At 40.7% G+C, this 22787-nt stretch overlaps 1 long non-coding RNA gene across 1 annotated transcript; it reads right to left on the bottom strand.

Annotated features, from left to right (window-relative positions):
- Positions 1 to 15521: 15521 nt before the first annotated feature.
- LOC142317135 (uncharacterized) lies at positions 15522 to 21289 on the bottom strand. Its single transcript, XR_012754668.1, has 3 exons — positions 19997 to 21289; positions 19500 to 19694; positions 15522 to 19004 (listed from the first exon to the last, which is right to left on the bottom strand). It is a non-coding gene; the product is annotated as an uncharacterized LOC142317135 (long non-coding RNA).
- Between the last annotated feature and the right edge of the window lie 1498 nt (positions 21290 to 22787).

Below are 22787 nucleotides of genomic sequence, written 5' to 3' on the forward strand. Positions count from 1 at the left end.
ACTATACAAAGTACCAGAAAACAAGAAAAATATTTCAAGTAGGGTTCAGTGGTAACCCCCCAACCCCAACTATTTCCAATATAATCTTTGGGTTTTATTTTTATGGTATTCAAAACAGTCCAGAAACATAATTTTCCAGTTCAGTATTAAGTATGATTACAGGGATATCAGAAATACAGTATAGGATTTTTAAATATATTAAAGGAAAAATGTGGATGTATTGTTATTTTCTAACCTTTTTTTAATTATCCATGGAACTGATAGAGAGCTTGTTAATTTGTAATTACAAGCTGACATTTTGAGGTACATGCTTTGGCACTGACTGATAGCTGATTCAGAAGTTTGTTAGTACAGATCTGGCTGTCAGTAATAAGCGGGGGTGCGGTTACAGATGCTGCTTACTATGTACTTAGCAGTGAATTAAACCGCAGCAGTTGTGCCTTTATGACTAGAGATGAGCGAACCTTCTAGGGTGTATAAAAAGTGAGATTAGATCCCGTGATCCCAACGTATTGTTTGTTACCCCTCTATAAATCACTTGTAAGGCCCTATCTGGAATATGGGATTCAGTTTTGGGCTCCACATTTTAAAAAGGACATTCAGAAGTTAGAGTCAGTTCAAAGGCAGGCAACTAGACTATTACAAGGAATGGAGGCCTCCCATATGATGACAGGTTGAAAAAGTTAGATATGTTTAGCTTAGAAAAAAGACGTCTCAGAGGAGATCTCATTTATATGTATAGATACATGTGTGGTCAATATAAAGGACTGGCACATGACTTATTTCTTCCGAAGACAATACTAAGGACCAGGGGACACTCACTGCGAGTGGAAGAAAAGCGATTCCGACAGCTAAATAGGAAAGGGTTCTCTACAGTTAGAGCAGTCAGACTGTTGAATACCCTACCACAAGAGGTAGTAATGGCTGATACCATATAACAGCTTTCAAAAAAGGTCTGGATGATTTCCTCAGTACATACAACATTGTTGGTTATAAATGACTTGGTGACCAGGTGTAGAACTGGTGGAGGAAGGTTGAACTAGATGGACCTAGGTCTTTTTTCAACCTTAGTAACTATGTAACTATGTAACCTTAGGATAGAGGCTTGGGGTTCGGGCTTCTAAAATGACTGGAAAATAACGAAGGTGAGTATAGCTCTGTGCTCGTGTGTGAGTGATGCCCTGCAATGTGCGCTCTGTGGTTGGAGTTTGATCGGATTAATGTAGCTTATATTGAGCATTCTCAGATGTATTGTTCACGGAGAAAAAAAAAACACCACCCACCAACTTCTGGAAGTGTTTTGATTTTGGACTATAGCAAAACATTTCAGGATGTGGGTGTGCAGTGTTTTGTTTTGTTTTTTTTTATTCTCCGTGAACAATACATCTGAGAATGCTGAATGGAAGCCAAATTTGAGCTGATAAAACACTAACTGCAGCATGCACAATGCTGCGCATCACTCAGATACCAGCACAGCGATGTGCTCAAATTGGGGATTTTCACATAATTTTCTGAACCCGAACCCCAAGCCTCAAGCTTAAATTTCGCTCATCTCTATCTATTACTGAAAGCCCAAGGCTGTCAAGAGGAATAAAAACTAGAGATGAGCAAACCCGTGGAAGTTCGGTTTGGCTCATCTCTACTTTTAACATCATCTACTTTAACCAGGCCTCTGTATGTCAGCCAGATGGCTGCCATTTGTTCAATTTACCAGGAGAGAATTACCAAAACCCGTAATCGGAAGAATATATATTTTTGTACAATTTTTTGATGAATTTAATTCCACGAGAATCAATTTGGCCATCTCTAGTGAATACTTTTAACCCCTTAACAACTGTGGGCAATAATCTTACATCCTATTGGTCATAGTGTTAATATCCCCCAGCTGCTGTTGGCAGTCGGGGGAGATCGGCACACATCTCATCTGATTTATACAAATGACGTGTGCTTGCTAGGCACAAGTGAAATCGCTATCCGCTCATGCCTTTTAACCCCTTAAATGGCGCTGTCAATATGTGATTATTATATGTGATTATATTAGCGATTGCATTATAACTTTACTCACAGGCCGATATCGGAAGTCACAAGACGTGATCAGATGGATCTGGTGGTTGTCATGGTAGCACAGGGTCATGTGATGACTCCTGTGCTCACATGACTCAGGTCCTGTAAGAGACAGGTTAACAACTTGAAATTTTGTCATGGTTTTTTCTAGTTTTTAATTTTTTCAATAAAGCCATGTTTTCATTTTATATGTGGATGCTGGATTTTCCTTCACTTTTTTCTCCTGTATTACGAGAGATAATCATTTCTCCCAGTCTGAGTGATGCTGCTCTGATTGGGAGAAATGGAAGAGCGATCAGACTGCTGATCATTATAGTCCCCTAGGGAACCTAGCAAAATAAAAAAAGAATTAAAAAAAGTTTTTAAAAAAAACAAAAAACAGTTCAAATCACCCCTTTTTCGCCCCATTGAAAATTAAAGGGTTAAAAAAAAAAAAAATGTACACACATTTGGTATTGGTTCAGAAATTCCCAATCTATCAAAATGTAAAATAAATTAATCTAATCGGTAAACGGCGTAGTGACAAAAAAATTCCAAATACCAAAATTATGTTTTTTGGTTGCCACAAATTTTGCGCTAAATGCAGTAACAGGTGATCAAAACATAGCATCTGCGCAAAAATGGTACCATTAAAACATCAGCTCTGGATGCAGAAAATAAGCCATCACTGAGCCATAGATCCCGAAAAATTAGAATACTGTGGATTGCGGAAATTGGGGCAAAACGTATGCCACTTTTTTCGGACAAATTTCTGATTTTTTTAACCCCTTAGATAAAAGTAAAACTATACATGTTTGGTGCCTACAAACTCGCACCAACCTCAGGCATCACACTGATACATCAGTTTTACCGTATATGGAACACAGTTAAAAAATATCTGAAAAACTATCGTGCAATCGCACTTATTTTGCAATTTTTCCGCATTTGTAATTTTTTGGCCGTTTTTTTAATACATTATATGGTAAAACTCATGGTTTCATTTAAAAGTAAAGCTTGTTCCACAAATTACGAGCCTTCACATGACCATATTTACTGACAAATAAAAAATATATGTCTCTCGGAAGAAGAATGGTGAAAAAAAACGGAAAGCACAAAATGGGCCTGTCGTGATGGGGTTTTAAAAGTACTTAAAACATATTTTGTAGTAAAATTCATGAAAGCAACAATAGTAGTTTTTGCTGTTTTCACTGCCTACTATTGTAATGAAGGACTCCAAGTGCCACTGCACCAGTTCTCTACCCATTTGTTTACTCGGTGCATGAAACCTTTGTTAATAACTTTACACATTTCATTCAATGCAGCTGCCTAATCTTCCCATTAATCTACATGCATTTAGCAAACATTGTTCTCCAATTACACCATAATACAGTTTTTCAAAATAATCCCCAGATGAACTAAATATCGCAATTTCTGAAAACAAGCACGAAACCCGCAACCGTATGTGTATCAATTTATGGTTTTTCTTGCATTAGTCATTTGGGTTTCTCATATTTATGTAAAAATCCATGTTATTTTAACTCTGAAGTATAATGTTAAATGGTAAGGAGGCTACAATCTCTTGGGTACATTCTCAGCAAAATTGCACATTTAGTATACATATTTAATGAAATATATTTTTTAATAAATAAATCAACTTTAAATTGTGGCATTTACAGAACGAATGGCACATGTTATTATCTGTTTAATGGAGTCTGCTTTTGCACACAATGTCTTACATATTCAGAGCGAGGAAGGTAATTATCCCATGTTTATTAATATTAACTAACCTTGATGGGTTTTAGTAAGACAATATGAGCTAAAATGTTACATAAAAAGTCAATTGTATGTACTATGTATGTTAACAGGCAGCTGTTTGAATACCTCTGGTAATAAATCACAAGACGCTCTTGATTTTAGAGTACGTTTGTTACAGGCGGGAATTATGCACATCCCAAAGATTCAATTATTGAGATATCATCCCAGTGTTTACAACAATCTGTAGAAACCAGATGCATTTGAGACCAATGGCCTATATTAGGGCAATTAACTATGACAGAGGCTCTTTCTGATTTGTTTTAATGTGTCTTACTAAGATAAATATTCCATTACCTCTGTGATTGTACCATCTTCCATTAATAATTCCTGTTCGGGCTTTTTAACATAACAATTTTATTGTAAACTAGATTTAATGGTTGAACCATCACAACCCGGAAGGAAAGTTCTTCTAGCAGAACAGAGTCTGTTTTTAGATAGATTAAATGAATTTTGTAACTATAGAGCCTAGAAGGGATAACTAAGGTGAATGTGGCCGCATTGCACTGTGTGTACATGAGGTCATGTCTCTAGACTAGATATAGAATTTATGGAATACACAGCATATTAAAATATTTCAGAAATGTGACATCATTGCACTTTTACTATTTCTTAGCACAGCGTCATATACTGTATTTATAATATTTGTTATCTCAAGTTAAATGGGTGTTTCCATCTGGGATAATAATGGCAAATTGACATCATATGTAGAGTTGAGTGATCCTGATTGCCAAAGATTGGAAAATGTTAAAATCGTATGATCTTTTACCAGATCAGATCGGGGTAAATGCAAACATTTACTACAAAAGTTGGCAATCTTGCCAAGGATCGGTAAATGTTCAGAGGGCAAAAACCATCCTCTCCCTGTCCATCTGTCACGGGTGTCTCTCGTGTGAGAGAAAGTCATGTTGTTTCTGGCCATAGAAGATCACAGCATCTGGCGGCGCAGAATGCTCCCTGGCTTTCCATTGTTCCTGCTGTCAGTATTCATTGGTGTAGGTAGCTTTCCTGCTGGATTCATCTCTCTCCCTTTTTGACCCAGCAGGAGTTTGGCTTATCAGTATTCCCTTGGTGTTTAAATAACCCTTACTTCCTTTTGACTGTGCTGGTGATATTTTCAGTTCCCTTCAAGCTGAGGTTACAAGCAGGTGGTGTGCACTCCTCTATGTTATCGTTGCTGAAAGGTCTGCATAACTTCTACCTGAGTCATCTAATGATAAGTAGTTGATGCTTTTCCCCCGTGTGTCCCCCTTTTGTCTTCTACAGTTGTTTAGTGGAGTTGATGAAGCGCTCATCCCACTTGTTGCCTATTTAGGGCCCAGCACTAATGTAGCACTGATGTTCCTGTGCTTTCTTCTCTCTCCTACAGGGATGCGTGCTGACTCACCCCTGTGGCTGGCTCTCACCATGTGTCCCAGCGTTTCCGCACCCCACCCATATGCGCTTCCTGCTCCCTCTTCCCAGTGCCTGTATATGCAGCACAGGTTTTCCAGGAGTGTTCCTTAAAGGGCTAGTGCTTCACTCCTAGGAAGTGCGTCTCAGCCTATGGCTGAGAGGTACTGGATAAATGAGGCACTCTCCCACTAGTGGACGTGTCTGGTCAATGTGTTCAGGTAGTTAGTGGTTCTGCACCCTAGCCAGATAGTTGTCATGTCCTCTTGTCTGCCGTGATTTTGTTACAGTGGTAGCGTCCCTACCTGTGCAATCTGGTCATTCCTCCAGTCTCAGCTACCCTGGTAGTCCTTGCTATACCAGAGACTGTCCCTGTCAAAACCGGCCATGCCTCCAGTCTGATCTACCCCGGTGGTCCCTGCTAAACCAAAGACTGTGCCTGTCCAACCCGGCTGTGCCTCCAGCCTCAGCTACCCCGATGGCTCTGGCTATACCAGAGACTGCACCTGTCCATCCCAGCCATGCCTCCAGCCTCCGCTTGTTTGCTCTTCTATCTGCCTTTGCCTTAAGGGACAGCTGCCACAGTCCCAGTCACTGCCTTGGGAGTAGCACCTGGTGTCCGCCTCGCGGTGGGCACTTAGCCATGTCCCTCCCTCTAAATGGTAAGACTGGTGTCTTCAGGTCCAGTGGATGCACTTTAGCTCATTGATTCACCATCTCCAATATCGAGCATTACAACTATGGATACCTAGAGTCAGGTATCCAGTTCGGCGCATAGGATCGGAATCTCTCTAGGGTGGTGAGGGAACCCTAGGACCACAAGTAGGTTCAAGCAGGGGTCACCATCTTCCCTCTTCCTAAATTCATGGTTTCCCTTCCCTTTTGCTGTGCGATTGGTACTTCCCTGTACCTAGCGTGACACCATCTCAGCCATGTCAAGTATTGGCCACTGTATAAAAAAGGAAGTAAAAAGGTTAAAGCAGTAAATACTTACCGAGGCTCTCAGCAGCTGCAGCACTACTTACAGGGTCTGGTTTCTAATGTCCCAGATCTTCAAAGTGTGCCTGGCTGCATTCGTACAGCAAGGATCTTATTCATGCTGCCCATGGTGTGGGATTTTTATCACCATAGTGGCAAATTTTATTTTTTTTTTAAATTTGTAGAAATACCTTTGTTTGTTATTTGTTTTGTTGTTTGATGGGTTATTTTTTGTAGGAAGGCTGACTTTTTAATATTTTAATTTTTACTATGTTTTGATTATGTTTTATTTAATTATTTTTACGAAGTTGTCGAAAACAAAAATTTCCACACTATTTATTATCTTCTTAGTTTACTTAAATGAAAATTTTGATATACTACAGAGTGTCACGCTCTCCGGGTCCCCTGCTCTGCTCCCCGGCTCACCTGCCACGCTCCCCGGCTTCCCTGCTTCTCTCCCCGGTCTCCAGCCTCCATTGCCTGCGGTCTCCAGGCGGCCCGGTCCCCGCTCCCGGCGCCCGTCGGCTACTCAGCCCCAGCCCGGCTCTCCTGCTTCCTGCTCACCGCTCCCTGCCCTGGCTTCTGGCACCCGGGCCTCGTGCATGCGCATTAGGGCGCGCGCGCGCGGTCATTGACCCTTTTTTAAAGGGCCAGCGTCCACTGACAGGAAATTGAACACACAGGTACAGGGTATAAAGGGGTTTAGTGTCCAAGTGGTCGGGGCCTGTTCTTCGTGTTTCCTAAGCTAGGAGTCAGGTCTCCTTGTGTCTCTGTGCCATACTTACCTATCTCTCTTCTAGAGCCGCTCCTGCCTCGCCATCCGGTCCTGCCGATTCCCGAACGCTGACTATCTGCCATCCCGTCAGTCCGTTCCATCTCTGATCCCTGTGGTGACCCGTCCTCTCGCTCCATCGGTTCCGGACTCTGCCTGACAACATCTCGGCCTCCGAACCTGAGCTCCGTCACCCGGACTACCATCAGTGACTCCGTGGTCCCAGGGACTTCTCCATTCCAGTCTTGTGCACAGACTGTCCTGCTACCCGTAGTGCTCCGGCTACCGGACCCCTTGCCTTCATCAAGGAGTTCGGCCCAGTGGATCCACCTCCTGGGTCTGCCTGTCCACCTGGCCCTAACACAGAGCAATACAGTATTGTAACATAGAATAATAATCATGGTCTCCTAAAAATCCAAGAGCATCACAGGGGTCACAGCAACCTTATGGGTCCCTGCGATTATGTCATGGGTGCAAGGAACAGCACCCCAAAGCACCTCACCCTCCGCTCCTAGTTTTTGCGCTTTAAATGCTGCTGCCAAAGATTGACAGATGCATTTCACTAATTAAAAGCAGTGGGCAGAGCTTATCTACACCCATTGATTCATGAAGATAATGACTATTTAATGCTGACATCCTTTACTAATCTACTGGAAACTGAAGGGCTCACCCTCTGATCCCACTCTATACACCAGCTCCTGGCTTGCCCCATACACATATAGCAAGTGTGGGGAAACAGTTCAACTTTTAGACTTCCTTTGAAGATTTAAACCTGAGATTGCTTGAAAACACCCATACAATACAATGCAATACTATTGTATTGCAGTGTATTGTGTCATCACTGGTCACCTGAAGTAAAAGCCGTGGCCACTATGTTAAAACCTCTTAAAGGGAACCTGTCATTGGATGTTTATAATACTCACCTAACGGCCGTTGCAGAGCAGACTGGTCGGATGGGCGTCTCCATTCTCCTAGTCTGTGCCTCCTCTTTCGGCCATCTTTGTCCTCCTTCTGAAGCTAGTGTGGATGATGCGTTCTACGTCATCTACACTAGCCGGCATTGAGGTCCCACGCAGGTGCTCTACAATATTCCTTCTGAAGCTAGTGTGGTTGATGCGTTCTACGTCATCTACACTAGCCGGCATTGAGGTCCCACGCAGGTGCTCTACAATACTTTAATCTGCCCTACTCAGGGAAGATCAAAGTGCACCAGCGCAGGACCTCAATATCGGCTTGTGTGTATGACGTAGAACGCGTCATCCACACTAGCTTCAGAAGGAAGACAAAGATGGCCGAAAGAGGAGGCGCAGACCCAGAGAACGGAGACGCCCATCCTACCAGTCTGCTCTGCACCAAGTATTATAAACATCTGGTGACAGGTTCCCTTTAAATATCACTGTCACACTTAAGAAGTTAAACTGATGCAATCAGAGCTAGCTCCGACTGCATCAGTTAAAGTCATGTAGCAGAATGGACATTGATTCTGCATGGAGCAGGCTCAGCTTTTGAGCCTGCTCAATACAGAAATAGTGCATGGCCACCTTGCATGTTTGTTGTCAATCATTACAGGGTTAGCACTGTATAATTATCAAAATGAATAATTAATTGCCCAAATAATCTGTCCATCCAAGTTCTCATATGTCGAAAACTGATGTGATTGTGTCTGATGAAGGAGATGTGATCTCCGAAATTGTGTTCACAATAAATCATTCTCTGGTTATACCTGGATGGTCCTATTGGCGTTTAACCCTTTCATCGCATCTTTACCTCTGACTACACGTGGGGCTGCGGAAGCGGTGCGAGCAGTACCTATACCTTCTCTCCAGTCCCACTTGGATGAGACCCATTTGCGCTCCTTATCTTCCAGCTCTCTTTATTAAAAGTGTACAACCATACAGGGGCAGAGTGTGATGAGACAGAATTTTGAGATCTTCTTTTTCAACATGTTAGATATTTGACTTTTTTCATCTGTAGGCAAAAAAAGTAAATTGAAAGATACATGCATACTGTATATAGGTATATGCTGACATTGAATAATAGGTGCAGAAATTTCTGTACAATTTCTGGATCTTTTTACAGGAAAAATGCAGCAAAAAAATACATGTGATTTTGATGTGTTTTTGATCCGTTTTTGACTTGTTTTTTTATTGATTTTGGTGGACATGTTTCATGTTCTCATTAGAAAGGGTGATATCTTCAGAAAATTGCTGAAAGAATTGTGATGCTGCAAGAAAAAATAAGCAACCTGTGCATGAGACGTCAGGATTCTCATTCACTTTGTTTCATCAGGAAACCATTAAGGTTTTGTGACACAACTATGAAACAGAAACAAATGCAAGAAAAATGTAAAGTGTCCATAGGAAAAATTCTCTGAAATGTTCAATACAAAGGGGCCAAATGTCTAAAGCAGAAATTACCTTAAATTATGTACTAAGAATGGCCCATTCTTTCACAAATGTCTACTTCCAGCATTGATTTTCAGAAGAGAACAGGGTTCTCTCTCAGAAGTGAAAGTGCACTCTCCATTTAATTAAAGGGAACCTATCAGGTCCAATATGCACCCAGTATCACGAGCAGTTCTGGGTGTATATTGCTATTCCCTGCCTAACCATCCCTGTATACACTAGTATAGATAAAGAGATCTCTAGAAAAAGTATTTCTAAAGATCTTTTACTGTATGCTAATGAGCGCAGGGACTAGTCCCAAGGGTGTTAGTTCCCTTGCTAGTCGGCTCCATTAGCATGTTAGTACATCCCTGTGAATACTCAGCGTCATAGGATGATCTTACTCACCTGTCCACCGCCATCCCGTCCGACGCTGGATTTCAGCTCAGTGTATATGACCCTGCAGTTTTGGTCATGCGCACTATGAAGCGTGGTGTACGCGCCATGGCTTCAAACTGAAGTAGTGCGCATGACCCAAACTCTGGGGTCATGCGCACTGAGCTAAAATCCAGTGTCGGACGTGATGACAGCGGAGAGGGGAGTGAGATCATCCTCTGATGCTGAACATTCATTAGCATGTTAGACCACCCACAGGGGCGTACTACCATGCTAATGGAGCTGACTAGTCAGGGGAAGTAACGACCAGGGGACAAGTCCCCTCGTCCATTAGCATACAATATAAGATCTTTAAAAATACATTTTCTAAAGATCCCTTTATCTATTCTAGTGTATACAGGGACAGTTAGGCAGGGATTAGCAATATGCACCCAGAACTGCTCCTGGTACTGGGTGCATATTGGACCTGACAGGTTCCCTTTATCCGTGTGCATAACCACAGAATTGTAAACTTTGCTGCACTGGCGGAAACAGACAGAAAAGGGGCCCTGTGCCTCACCAATATATGGGCTGTTTTTAGCCCAAGCGCTCAACAAGATGCACAATTCCACATATTTTGGAGGTAGATGTGGCCCCCTTTAACTCTTTTGCACCAATGATGTGTCTGCTCTTTTACATAAAGGATACATAGTTTTTTGGGATTAAACTAACAAAATCAGAGTCAAGTGATAGAATTGAAAGTCAGTTCATGGGCCCTTCTTGTTGGGGTACGTAATGGAGTCAGAACAATAGTCCGTTAGAGAATTGTTTAGTTCTCTGGTGGTCATGTTCAAATATAGTTCAGGCTAGGTTCCCACGATGAGTTTCTAATGAGTTTTTGATTTTGTAGAATTTCTGCACCTACAGTATTATGTAAATTAGGTTACTTGTATTTTTTTAAACTTCCTGGTGTTTGGGTTTGACAACATGTTATTGATATACTTATGTGTGGCTCACTTGCGTTTCTTACATGGAAACACACTAGAAAGCCATGTGTGTTTTTTACCTGCTTATTATCCGCATCTAATGTAACTCTATGTGGAAAATCTGAACAGAACACTCAGTGTGTCCGCAAGAGAAATGGACATGTTACGGGTTTGTAAAATCAACTGCAGGTCAGTTTATGCAGCATAAAAAAGAAGGGTTGCAGAAAATTTCTGTAAATACCATTGACTTTTCTGGGACTGTAAGATGAATCATTTTGGCTCAGTGAAAACATGCAGCCTCGAAAATTCACATAAAACAACATCGTGGGAACGTAGCTTGAGGGTGCACTCACACTAGTGTATAACCAGGGTATAACTCGGACGACTGCTATTTGACGTTTTATCGGATACCCCTCACTCCTATATTGTACTATGGTGTAGTGCCGATCAGCGATTTTTTTTTCTCAACATGAGCAAAACAATCGCAGGATGCTGCAAGATTGGCAGTGTATCTAGGATCTGTAGCATCCCTGCGGTACCATGTGCCACAAATGTAACCCATGGAAACCCAAACCCTGGAATACCCGTGTCAGCAAGTACACCAGTACTCTCAGGCCACATACACAACCCCAACAACAGACTGGGAGACTGCCTAGCAACAGGTAAAAGGGAAGGGAATTGATTGGATGGTAGCCACCCAACCTATAGGGAAAGACCAAGTGAGCCGTAGGGGCGAGTGGTCAGTTGGGAAGTTGGCGGGAGGAAGTGGTCAGTTAAGAGAAGTTTCTAAGTCAGGAGAGAGGAAAGTGTGAGGAAAGGAATGAAGGAGTGGAAAGTGAAAAGTACAGAAAAGACCTGAAGAATCACCAGAGTGCTGTAAAAGGAGTGAGGGACTGTGGAGTATGGAACCAGGACTCCAGGCACCATGGGTTACCTGTGGAAGTGTAAGGCTCCAGGAACCGGGGAATGCCTGTGGAAGTGCAAAACTCCAGGAACCGGGGGATGCCTGTGGAAGTGCAAAACTCCAGGAACCACGGGAGGCCCGTGGAAGTCTGGAACCAAGGCTCACAGGACTCAGCACAAGGCGGGCTGCAGACCCTAGGACAGTGGGACACTTTATGGTCAGCTGTTAACTCTGCCAGGTGAAAAGATCTCCAGGGTCCATCGCCAACTAAACAAGCCTGAAGCACAAGCAGCAAATATGGGACCGGGGATTGAACCCCTTAAATAGTCAAGTCTGCCTGCATTAGGGCCAAGGCTAAAGAAAAGGGACTTCTGAGCTGCTCCAGGCCACGGGAGTCCAACCCCAACAAGTGTGCATGGAGGACAGTCAACCCAGGTCACAGCTGGCATGGAGAACAAAGGGAGCGGGTACACTTGGATCCGGCACCCACGGGTTCAAGTACCACAGTAAAGTAAAAGTGGAAACTGCAAATCTGGTATGGACTGTGTCCTTGATCACTCCGTGCACTCACACAGACGGTTTCCCACTACTATCCCCATCATTCACTGCTGGTTCCTATCCCTGCTTGTGGAGGACTCCAAACATCCAGGCTGCATCCCTCCATCAGCCCCAGCAAAACCCTGCAGCGGTGACCCCAAATAACCTGGCCGCACACCACAAGTGGCGTAGTCGAGAACTCTTTTATTATTTTCTTTTATTTTCCCTTTTTCTTTTATGTTACCAAAACCTCCCTTTCTTTTCTGAGGGACAGCACCCCAAGGGCCACGGTACTGGGCCGCGACCACGACTGACCCCACTGCGCACCACAAGCCCAGGACCGAGAACCCCACAGCCCTGGGGCGTCCCAAATCACACATGCCCGTCCAACTCTATGGAAGCATGTGAAACATCGGTCTGCACTCTAATATTATATACATACTTACATAGGTTGAAAAAAGACCTAGGTCCATCTAGTTCAACCTTCCTTTATCAATTATACATTTTTGTCATTAAGTCATTTTTAACCAACAATGTTGTGTGTACTGAGGAAATCATCCAGCCCGTTTTTAAAAGCTGTTATAGTATCTGCCATTACTACCTCTTGTGGTAGGGCAATCCATAGTCTGACTGCTCTAACTGTAAAGAACCCTTTCATATTCATCTGCCAGAATTGCCTTTCTTCCACTTGCAGTTAATGCCCCCTGGTACTTAGCATTGTCTTTGGAAAGAATAAGTCATGTGCCAGTCCTTTATATTGACCACACATGTATTTATACATATAAATGAGATCTCATCTGAGACTTCTTTTTTTCTAAGCTAAACAAATCTAACTTTCCCAACCCCTCATCATTCCTTGCAGTAGTCTAGTTACCCGACTTTGAACTGATTCTACCTTCTGAATGTCCTTTTTAAAATGTGAAGCCCAAAACTGGATCCCATATCCTAGATGTGGCTTTACAAGTGAATTATAGAGGGGTAACAATACATTGGGATCACGGGATCTAATCTGTCATAGAGTGCAGTTCGATATACACAGAGATAGGTAAGGGAATCTCCTCATCTTCTCCGTACCTGGCAACCGAAGCTCACGTGAGAGAGCCGGATCACAGTAGATGACACTCGGCTCACACTCGCAGCAGAGATTAAGCCGAGTGTCATTAGTATAAGACATCCTATTCTCTCACATCGCATGCTATACTCTTGTCTTGTGTGATTGAACCCTTATAGGCAATCTTTTTTTTGTTATATAATCTATAAATAAGTAACAATTACAATAAATACCTGATTTATTATTGCAATGCATCAATACTTTACATATGTGTTTAGTTTCCAAGTGCTACATTTAATAAAACCTATTAAAATTGTGATTCCTACTTCTTCTAAGCTCTTCCGCACCTGACGAGTGCAATTCCACACAAGTTGCTGCTTCATTGCTTCATTGATGAATCACACATTTGTTTAAATTTAAAACCAAAATTGTTGACCGAGCTTTCATTAAGACAATGACTACATATAGGATTTGGCTTTTGAATTATCCCCGTAAAGTCCTTGGAGATGTAGCTTAATGGCCTTACTCCTAAAGCAATGTGAATGATCTCCCAGTTTAACATGACAAATCAACTATCAATAATATTGACATCTGTACTAGTGAATTGTGTTCTTATATGGACTGACATGACCTTAATTCACTAGATTGTAAATATACAGAAACTCAATCACAATGAAATTCAGGGAATTTACCAATACTCCCATTTTGCTTTGTAGAAACCATAAAAACCTTTAGATGAATTGTAAATACTTTGAAAACGGTACATTTTAAAAGGCTAATGTAAAAAATACAATAGAAACAATAAACTAAATCCATATATAAATAATAGCTTACAACAAATAAACCTGCTGTAATAGAAAGAAAGTAATCAGAAAAGAAAAATATTGGTGTAGAAATTTTATTGACATTTCTCCTATAAATAGTAAGAGTTCATACAACGTTCATTCAAAAAAACATCCGGCTGCTCCGACGGTCACACCTCAAAATCTATATCATTACTGGTCAATTGTTCAACAAATAAAACAAAAAAAGCAAGAAAAATAGTATAGAACATATAAAGTCTGAATTGTTGGACCCTTGAAAAGGGTTTACTCTCAAATTTATTTTCTTGAATTTCCTTTTCTGCTAGCTTAACTAGCTTAACTAGGTGGATCTAGAACTGATAAATGTCTATGGAGCAGATGTATGCCATAAGGTTCTTTATAGGAATACTATTGGAAACTTATACTTGGATGACAATATTGACACAAAATCACAAAAATATGGTCATATATGCTTATATTATAATGGAAATCAACAGCATCGATTAAAACGGTACTCAGTTTTTTAATTCCCCTTGTCAGCTATATGGCCATCTTTATGTAAAATTACCAAAATGTGATTATTTGGAGTTTACATTTTTACTTTATTTTTCAAAGCATAAACGTCTAACATATAGTTTCAGAATTTTCTGGTTCCTCTTGCTACCGTATTACTTATGGGGTAATTTCCCAAATATAACTACTACTTTGATCATTTGAGTAACTTTATAGAGAGGTCTTAACCTTGGCAACAACTCATTTTGACACATTTTTAACTCATAAAATACTTTTGCAATTGTATACTTTTTTTTTCCCTCTTCTAAGTTAACATTTCAGTAGAGATGCTCAGCCAATATTCAAATGCGCCTGCTCACATGGACTTTAACAAGAAGAAGCCGTGGCCTAGAGTACACAATGCTCCAGTGGTACAGAGGACTGGGCAGTGGGCAGGGAGTAGGCGAGTGACTTGAGAGGTATGCAGCTTGTAAAAATGTAAAAAGAAAAAAAACTCACCTTGGTGCTCACCTATCCGGCTGCTCCTCCTGCTCCCTGCACATTGTCTAGTCCTCCGCACCTCTATCACATTACATTTTCATTCTCATGTTCACTCTAAGGCAGTGTTTACCAAACTCCAGTCCTCATGGCCCCCAACAAGTCATGTTTTCAGGATTTCCTTACTATTGAACAGGTGATGGAATCTTTATCAAGGCATCACCTGTGCTTTATTAAGGAAATCCTGAAAACATGACCTGTTGGGGGTCATAAGGACTGTAGTTTGGGAACAACTGCTCTAAGGGCTCACGCACACCACCTTATAACTCGGATGAAGATTCCATTCGATAGCATGTGCCTAAATTTTATACTAAACGAAGAAAAAGACTGGCATTCCTTGTATTCTTTTCAAGTCAAATCCTTCATTTGTTAAGTTATGTATGGAACTGAACAAATAAAGGATTTGACTTGAATAGAATACAAGGAATGCCGGTCTTTTTCTTCGCTTGGATTGTGGATGCCTTTTTTCTTACATTTTATACTATGAAGCAGGGTCTATTAGTGTTTTATTTTCTCATGCTGATTCTGCATGAGGAAAAAATAACTGCATTCCATGATTGACAGTGTATATCAGACGGCACACACTCATACAAGTCTAAGGGGCCATTTGCACACTACAACATCGCAGGTCAAATCAAAAGTGACGCACTTCCGGTGTCGCTCTCGACATCGTAGTGTGTAAAGCATTTTTGATACGATTAACGAGCACAAAAGCGTCGTAATCGTATCATCGGTGTAGCGTCGGTTATTTCCATGAATTGGGAAAGACCGAAGTTACGATGTTGTTTCTCGTTCCTGCGGCAGCACACATCGCTGTGTGTGAAGCCGCAGGAGCAAGGAACATCTCCAATTTGTTCTGGCCGGCTATGCGGAAGGAAGGAGGTGGGCGGGATGTTTACGTCCCGCTCATCTCCGCCCCTCCATTTCTATTGGCCGCTTGCCGTGTGACGTCGCTATGACGCCGCATGACCCGCCCTCTTAGGAAGGAGGCGGTTCGCTGGCCAGAGCCGGCCAGAGCGACGTCGCAGGGCAGGTGAGTGCATGTGAAGCTGCCGTAGCGATATTGTTCTCTACGGCAGCTATCACCATGATATCACAGCTGCGATGGGGGCAGGGACTATCGCGCTCGACATTACAGCATCGGCTTGCGATGTCGTAGTGTGCAAAGTGCCCCTAGGGTGTGTGCAAAATATCGGACTGCACTCGGAGGTCCTCTGAGTGCAGTCTAATACATGCGCTGAGATGGACAATGGAGAAGATAGAGAAATTAATCTCTCTCACATCGGATGCTATACGCTCTTTTGATCCTGGCCTTAGCCTGGTCTTCTGACCATGAGCATTCCCCAGAGATCAATGTACATGTTCAGTGATCTAAAGGATCTGTGGTCAGAAGTTGAAGCCTGGTCTTCAGTTTAGGTTGAGACTTCTTGCCACAAATAGGCCCTGGAGTCCACTGCTCACAGTCGGAAGCCCCAACCTAGAGTGATCACTGGGTTCAGAGATGAGGCACAACTGAGGTGCAAATGACTGGAGGACCAGAAAGTGGGCAGGCAGCTACGGGGGCGGCCAGACAGGTGAGCAATAAGTTGAAAATGTTTTTCTTTCTTTATAACCTTTTACCAGCCCCCTTTTGTTGAGCAAAATGGCAGCCCTCTTCAATCTGTACTTAATCTCTTTGCCATCCATAAATTATCTACTTGCATTCAAACCAAACATTGAAGTTCTGGCCTTTAGATTTATTCAGAGAGCGGACTCTCAGCTTTCTTCAGACTTCTTTGATATACATATAAGAATACAGGAATAAAATAATAGAGTTTGTTCTACTTTCTCTTATATGGGTACATTATTTTCTTTTCATATAAGGTACTTAGAATTGTCTGATTTATTATACACATTGATAAGTCATGTTCGTATCTATGTGATAGGACTACCATTGTTATTGATGTTTTGGACCAGGAATGAATGCACCTTCCAGATGGGAGTTCTCTATTATGCTACATAGAGCCCAGCTTTTCACAACTGATTTTTTTTTTCTTTTAACAAGACAATGAGACCATGCAACAGATGGAGGCTAATAGCATCATTATCTGCATTTCGGTCATTTAGCACATGCATATTGCTTTTACATAATTCACATGGGACAGAGGGATGAAATCTCTGTACATGCACAATGGGCTGTTATTTATTAAATTGCTCTTTATATGCCAATGCGTTCCTTAAGTGTATATAGCATGCCTTAATTTTATAAGCAATTTACATACTATATAAAACTACATTGCATAGAACTGAATTTAAAACAAGAATATGGTCAATGGGAATTACTGGTAATATATTTATCAGAAATTATCATATGGATGGGCTGAACTTTTGACCATTCACCAACTTACTGTACGGACATGTTCAGAATGCTCTATATGTAAGCATGTCAATGTGTCAGACTATATATGATCTATCTATCTATCTATCTATCTATCAATCTATCAATTATCTATCAATCTCTTATCTATTTCTTAGCTATCTATTTATCTATAAATCATCTAATTTTCTATCGTCTATCCTTTATCTATCTATCTATCCATCTATATCTATCTGGCTATATATATCATCTATCTATCTATCAATGTAATTCTTATCTATCACCCATCTCTTATCTATCTGTCTATCTATATATATATATATATATATATATATATATATATATATATCTTCTGTCTAACTAATTCTTATCTATCATCTATCTCCTATCTATCTCCTATCTATCTATCTATTATAATTATTATTTATTATTATAGCGCCATGTATTCCATGACGCTTTACATGTGAAAAGGTGAAAAGGTGTATACATAGTAGGGACAAGTATAATAATCATAAACAATACAAGGAACACACAAGTACAGGAGGGTAGAGGTCCCTGCCCACGAGGGCTCACAGTCTACAAGGGATAAGTGAGGATACAGTAGGTGATCTATCTATCTATCTATCTATCAATCCCATAACTATCTATCCTATCATATCTATCTATCTATTATCTATCTATTATTTATCTATCTATCTATTATCTATATGTCTATCTATCTATTATCTATCTATTATCTATTATCTATCTATATCTCTATCTATCTATTATCTATCTATTATCTATCTATTATCTATCTATCTATTATCTACCTCTCTATCTATTATCTATCTGTCTATCTATATATTATCTATCTATCTATCTAACTATCTCTGCACTAAAGTTTTGAAACTACCAATAAATAACTTTTTTTTGCAATAATTAATATAAATTTCCTAATTGGGCAATGCACCTCGTGCTATCAAATAATTTCTGATCATATTTCATTGATTATTTCCAGATAACAAACTAAAGGATATGGTAACATGGCATAATTCAGTTTAAAAACACATCCCTTGAACGACCTGGATCCTGACTGTGGTACTCTTCCCATTTTAGCCCTAAAGCTCGGACCCATAATGCTGCACGCCGGTGTATATACGTCTCCTCTACACACCGGTTATTACTTGATATATATGTACACTAACCAAATGGCATTCGTCATATTTATTCCACTGGGACTCATTTTATTTATTCACAAGTGGAACCACTTCCTATTTTACTCCCTTCATGCAGTGTAGTTGGGTGTAAAAACCAAGTAGAATACATCAATTTCTTATTTTCCCCATGAATTAGTTTGTTTCCCACAGTTCCAACATGAACTAGATGCAGTAGGAAGTGTTGCAAGTATATGAAGTGCAAACTGTCCGCAGTTCCCCTCTAGTGTTTCCTCCGGAGCCCTGCGAGTCTCTGACGGCAGTTCCTCGACAGCAAAGATTTTGCTTAGTCACATGTCTTGGCGTGCCGTGAAATCCTCACTGGTGTTTGGAAGTCTTATAGTGACCCAGACTGACATCATGTACTGCAAGCAAAATGAACCAATACAATGAGTACAGTCCTGGTACTTTACCAGCAGCTACTGAAACACAACAAGGCTCAACAATTGAAAAAGCCACAATTTACTATGGGAATATCTATTTAATATGCTGCTTGATCTGCCAAGTTTATAGCCTAGCAAATCTGAATACAAATGTCGATGCAAATGAGGATTCATTATTCCTACAATGCCTTTGTGTTTCAGTTTAATGCAGCTTGGTGCCTGTGATAGGCTACAGGAGCATAGCTTACAAGACAGTAAGAAATAAGGATGGAGAAAAGGAAGAAAGATAGCAGAAAAGGAGATAGGAATGAAGACGAAGAAGAAGAGGAAGATGAAGAAGAAGAGGAAGATGAAGAAGAAGAAAAAGAAGAAGATGGAGAAGAGGAACACTAAAATGTAACATTATGGCATTTGCACAGTATATAAATGTATCAACGACAGCCTAGACACAGTGACAATAACAGCACATTTGCTTACCCAGATTACCAGCGCTGAAAATGAAGGAGTTAAGCAGTCAGGACATTATAATTAGAGCCAGAACCGTCTTTTTTTCCCCAATCATTATACCATATTGTGCCCATCATCCAGAAAGTGTCCTATTTCTCTTCACGTTTCAAAATTCTTTCATAATTGCAGACCTCATCGACTAGAAGACACCATTCATTCAGATCTCTACCCAGATTGCATGTAAATGAAAAACAAAAGAAAAAAAAAATCACCTTCTAATTTTCATCCTCCCTACTGAGATATTCTCGAGGAAAATGAAATTGCTTCTGTTATGCAGAAAAGTGCAAGAAGGAAAAAAAATAAGCACAGTAAAAAATACATATATTTATTATAAAAGGTAAAAAAAGCCATAAAGGATTACAAAGAATGCATAGCTTCAAATCAAATCAATGCCCCTTGCATATAAAACAAGATTAAAACATACGTCTTTATCATGCAGGCTTCTCGTACTCCGCACATTTAAATACCTGTTCAAGAAAAAATAATGTACTGTTGGTTCAATATCTAAAGGATTTTTGATGTTAAGCATATGCGATAATTCCAAAGTCGATGCTGTAGGCTTGTTTTGTCATCCATAAATAAAGCACATTTGCATCCGTTCAGTCAAATTAACTCCATTAAATTCTGCGGTTATAATTAGCTCCTTTCCCAGTCTCGTAGGTTAGAATGCTCGGGTGCTTGCCGTTTTGATTAAATCCACCATTGTCTTCCAATAGCTGGTACTAATTCTTCCAGGGAAATATTCATTTGAGGTGTTATTTTATTCTGCACTGCTGTTAGTTGTTTAATTTACGCCAAGTCCCTGCAGTGCTTTCCTTTAAGCCATCCTCTTTGTCTTGCCTTTGAAATTTACCAAATCGTACAAGAAATCAATACTTAATTGATTATTCACTTTTCTGCAGCTTCAAACAGCAAGCACGCATAAGATTGGAAAGTAGGCACCTTGTTCCCATCGCAGAAGGTTGCTTGGTGGCAAGGATAGACTAGTCTCCAACAGCAGACACTTCATGAGCTGTGCAGTGGTGTATGGTGCCAGCCTCCGATAAAGAAAACGAAGATACTCTAATGAAACAGGAAATGTTCCCTTGTGAGACAGATCCATCTTAATGCTTTAAACAAAAAAAAAAAAAAAAGAAGCATAGGCAGAAGCAATAGCATACATACTCTCCTCTTGCAATTTGCCTATTGTTTCATCGTTTTCTCAGTCCTTGACTTGCGGCAAGTTGGAAATGGAGAATGTGCGATGCCACCAAAATTCCTGAACCCCTCAATGGAAATGGGGGGGATCAGTACTTTACCTTTTCGGTGCAGTAAGGATGGCAAATCACGTATCATTGCGAAATGTAGGACAATTTTCCAGCAAGAGAGAGAAAGCTGAGCGAGAGACAGATGGCGGATCTGGCCACAAGCCAAAGTCAGTAAAATGAATTACATTGCTGAATAACTGTACATCATTGATTTTACCACTTGTTGCTGTATGGCTTTAAAAAAAAAAAAAATGAAAAAAAAAAAAAAAAAAGAAAGGCCTTGATGTTGGCAGGAATCCCCTTATGCGTCATGCCCCAGACAGTTTCAGATACATAAGTCACCATGCTGATAGCACTACAGCCGCACGCGTCTTGTGAGGGTGTCTATGAAGATATGAAGATGAAAACAATCACGGCAATCCAGCCATTTTGTGTAATGAAGAATTGAGGACTGGCATTCAGACACGTTGCTATGTGCCGCATATTAATGCATGCCGAGTAGACGTCCTCCCCCTTTGCTGTGAGTGGCACTAAGACCTCTCTAGAACGGCAAAGATTTACACGGCAGCATATCACCGCTACCATATTTAAGGTGGCATGTACAATACCAAAGAACAACTGGTTGCTGTCTCGGTAGACAAAAGCAGATCCCCGTGTTACATTGTTTGGATGTTTTAAAAACATACACACACAAAAAAGAGAAAAACAGCCGCAACAGACTGTTCAATAAATGCTTCATACCGAGGATGAAGGGAGATATTATGGCATGCCCAGGGGGGCTTTGGAAATCAAATACAATGTTTGAGTAGCACAATTTGAGGTACATTATAAAAAAGCAATTTGAATTGCCAATGAGGCGACACATATCTGCATGCTAATTAGACCTGTGTCAAACTAAGTCTGCAGGCTTCTCTTGATGGTTAGAACGCTCATCCAGCTCTGCGGAGATATTTTCCCCTTCCTGCATAAATTATCAGCTTTGTTCTGCTGATCATTTGCAGCAAACAAACATGAAATGTAAGATCAAAAGGCGATTCTGAAATTAAAATTATTGATTGCTGGAGCCTAGATTTCAGAATCTAATTAGAAGAGGCACAAACAAAAGCTGATATTATTACAGATTGTGCCTGAGCAAGCAGCCAGATAGAACAAGGTCTGTAATTTATCTTTGTTTATGCAGCCAAGGATATTAAAAATGTAATTAAAATGGTAAAATGAGATGATCAGAAATAGCCACCTAGTGGCAAGTATATTATTTTAAATGAATGAGCTGTGTAAATAAAACAGTGCATTTTCCAATTACAGTTTTAACATCCCGTCAAAACATGCAGGACAATTATGTGTTTTTTTTTAAGACGCTATCTTTTATATCAAGACGACATATACGTAATCCACCAAGCCAGCAGAATAAATTAATGCTATAGCGTCCAAGAGAATGCCAGAACTCAAAAATACAAGCCGTTAAGTGGGTTACATGCAAAATCTTACAATACTTGTTACCATGCCTATTGTACTGTGATTTGTTGTTTGTACAAAATAAGTGGAACTTTAAGACAAGATTTGTTTTAGAGATCAGTTTCTGGATTAGATGAAAGTTTATGGATCTGCTGAATTATTCTGCAGATTATCTCTACAGGGAGGAAGTACACTAACTCTGGTTACCTCTAGGGGCACAGGGATTCAGGTAGGAAAAGAACTCCTGAGTGTAGTTAGACAGAAGCCCACTAGAGATCGCTAACACAAGAGTAGGGATATTTAATCAGTCAGGGTCTAAGCCGGAATATCACTTCTGTACCGAGGAGAAAACTATCCAAAGTCTAAAAACAGAGCCAAGGTAGGATAATGGGAGATCAAGTAAGCACAAGGAAGGACATGGGGAACACAGGACAGGACAGAAGATCGGAGGACAGAGAGGTATGGTGGAAAGGATGGGTAGGAGGGATGGACAGGCAGGAGGAACGGAGATAAGGACAGGCTGAGGAAATGGAGGTCAAGTAAGGTCAGGTAAGAG

This window comes from Anomaloglossus baeobatrachus, chromosome 6 (genome assembly GCF_048569485.1).
Source record: "Anomaloglossus baeobatrachus isolate aAnoBae1 chromosome 6, aAnoBae1.hap1, whole genome shotgun sequence".
Classification (NCBI taxonomy): domain Eukaryota; kingdom Metazoa; phylum Chordata; class Amphibia; order Anura; family Aromobatidae; genus Anomaloglossus; species Anomaloglossus baeobatrachus.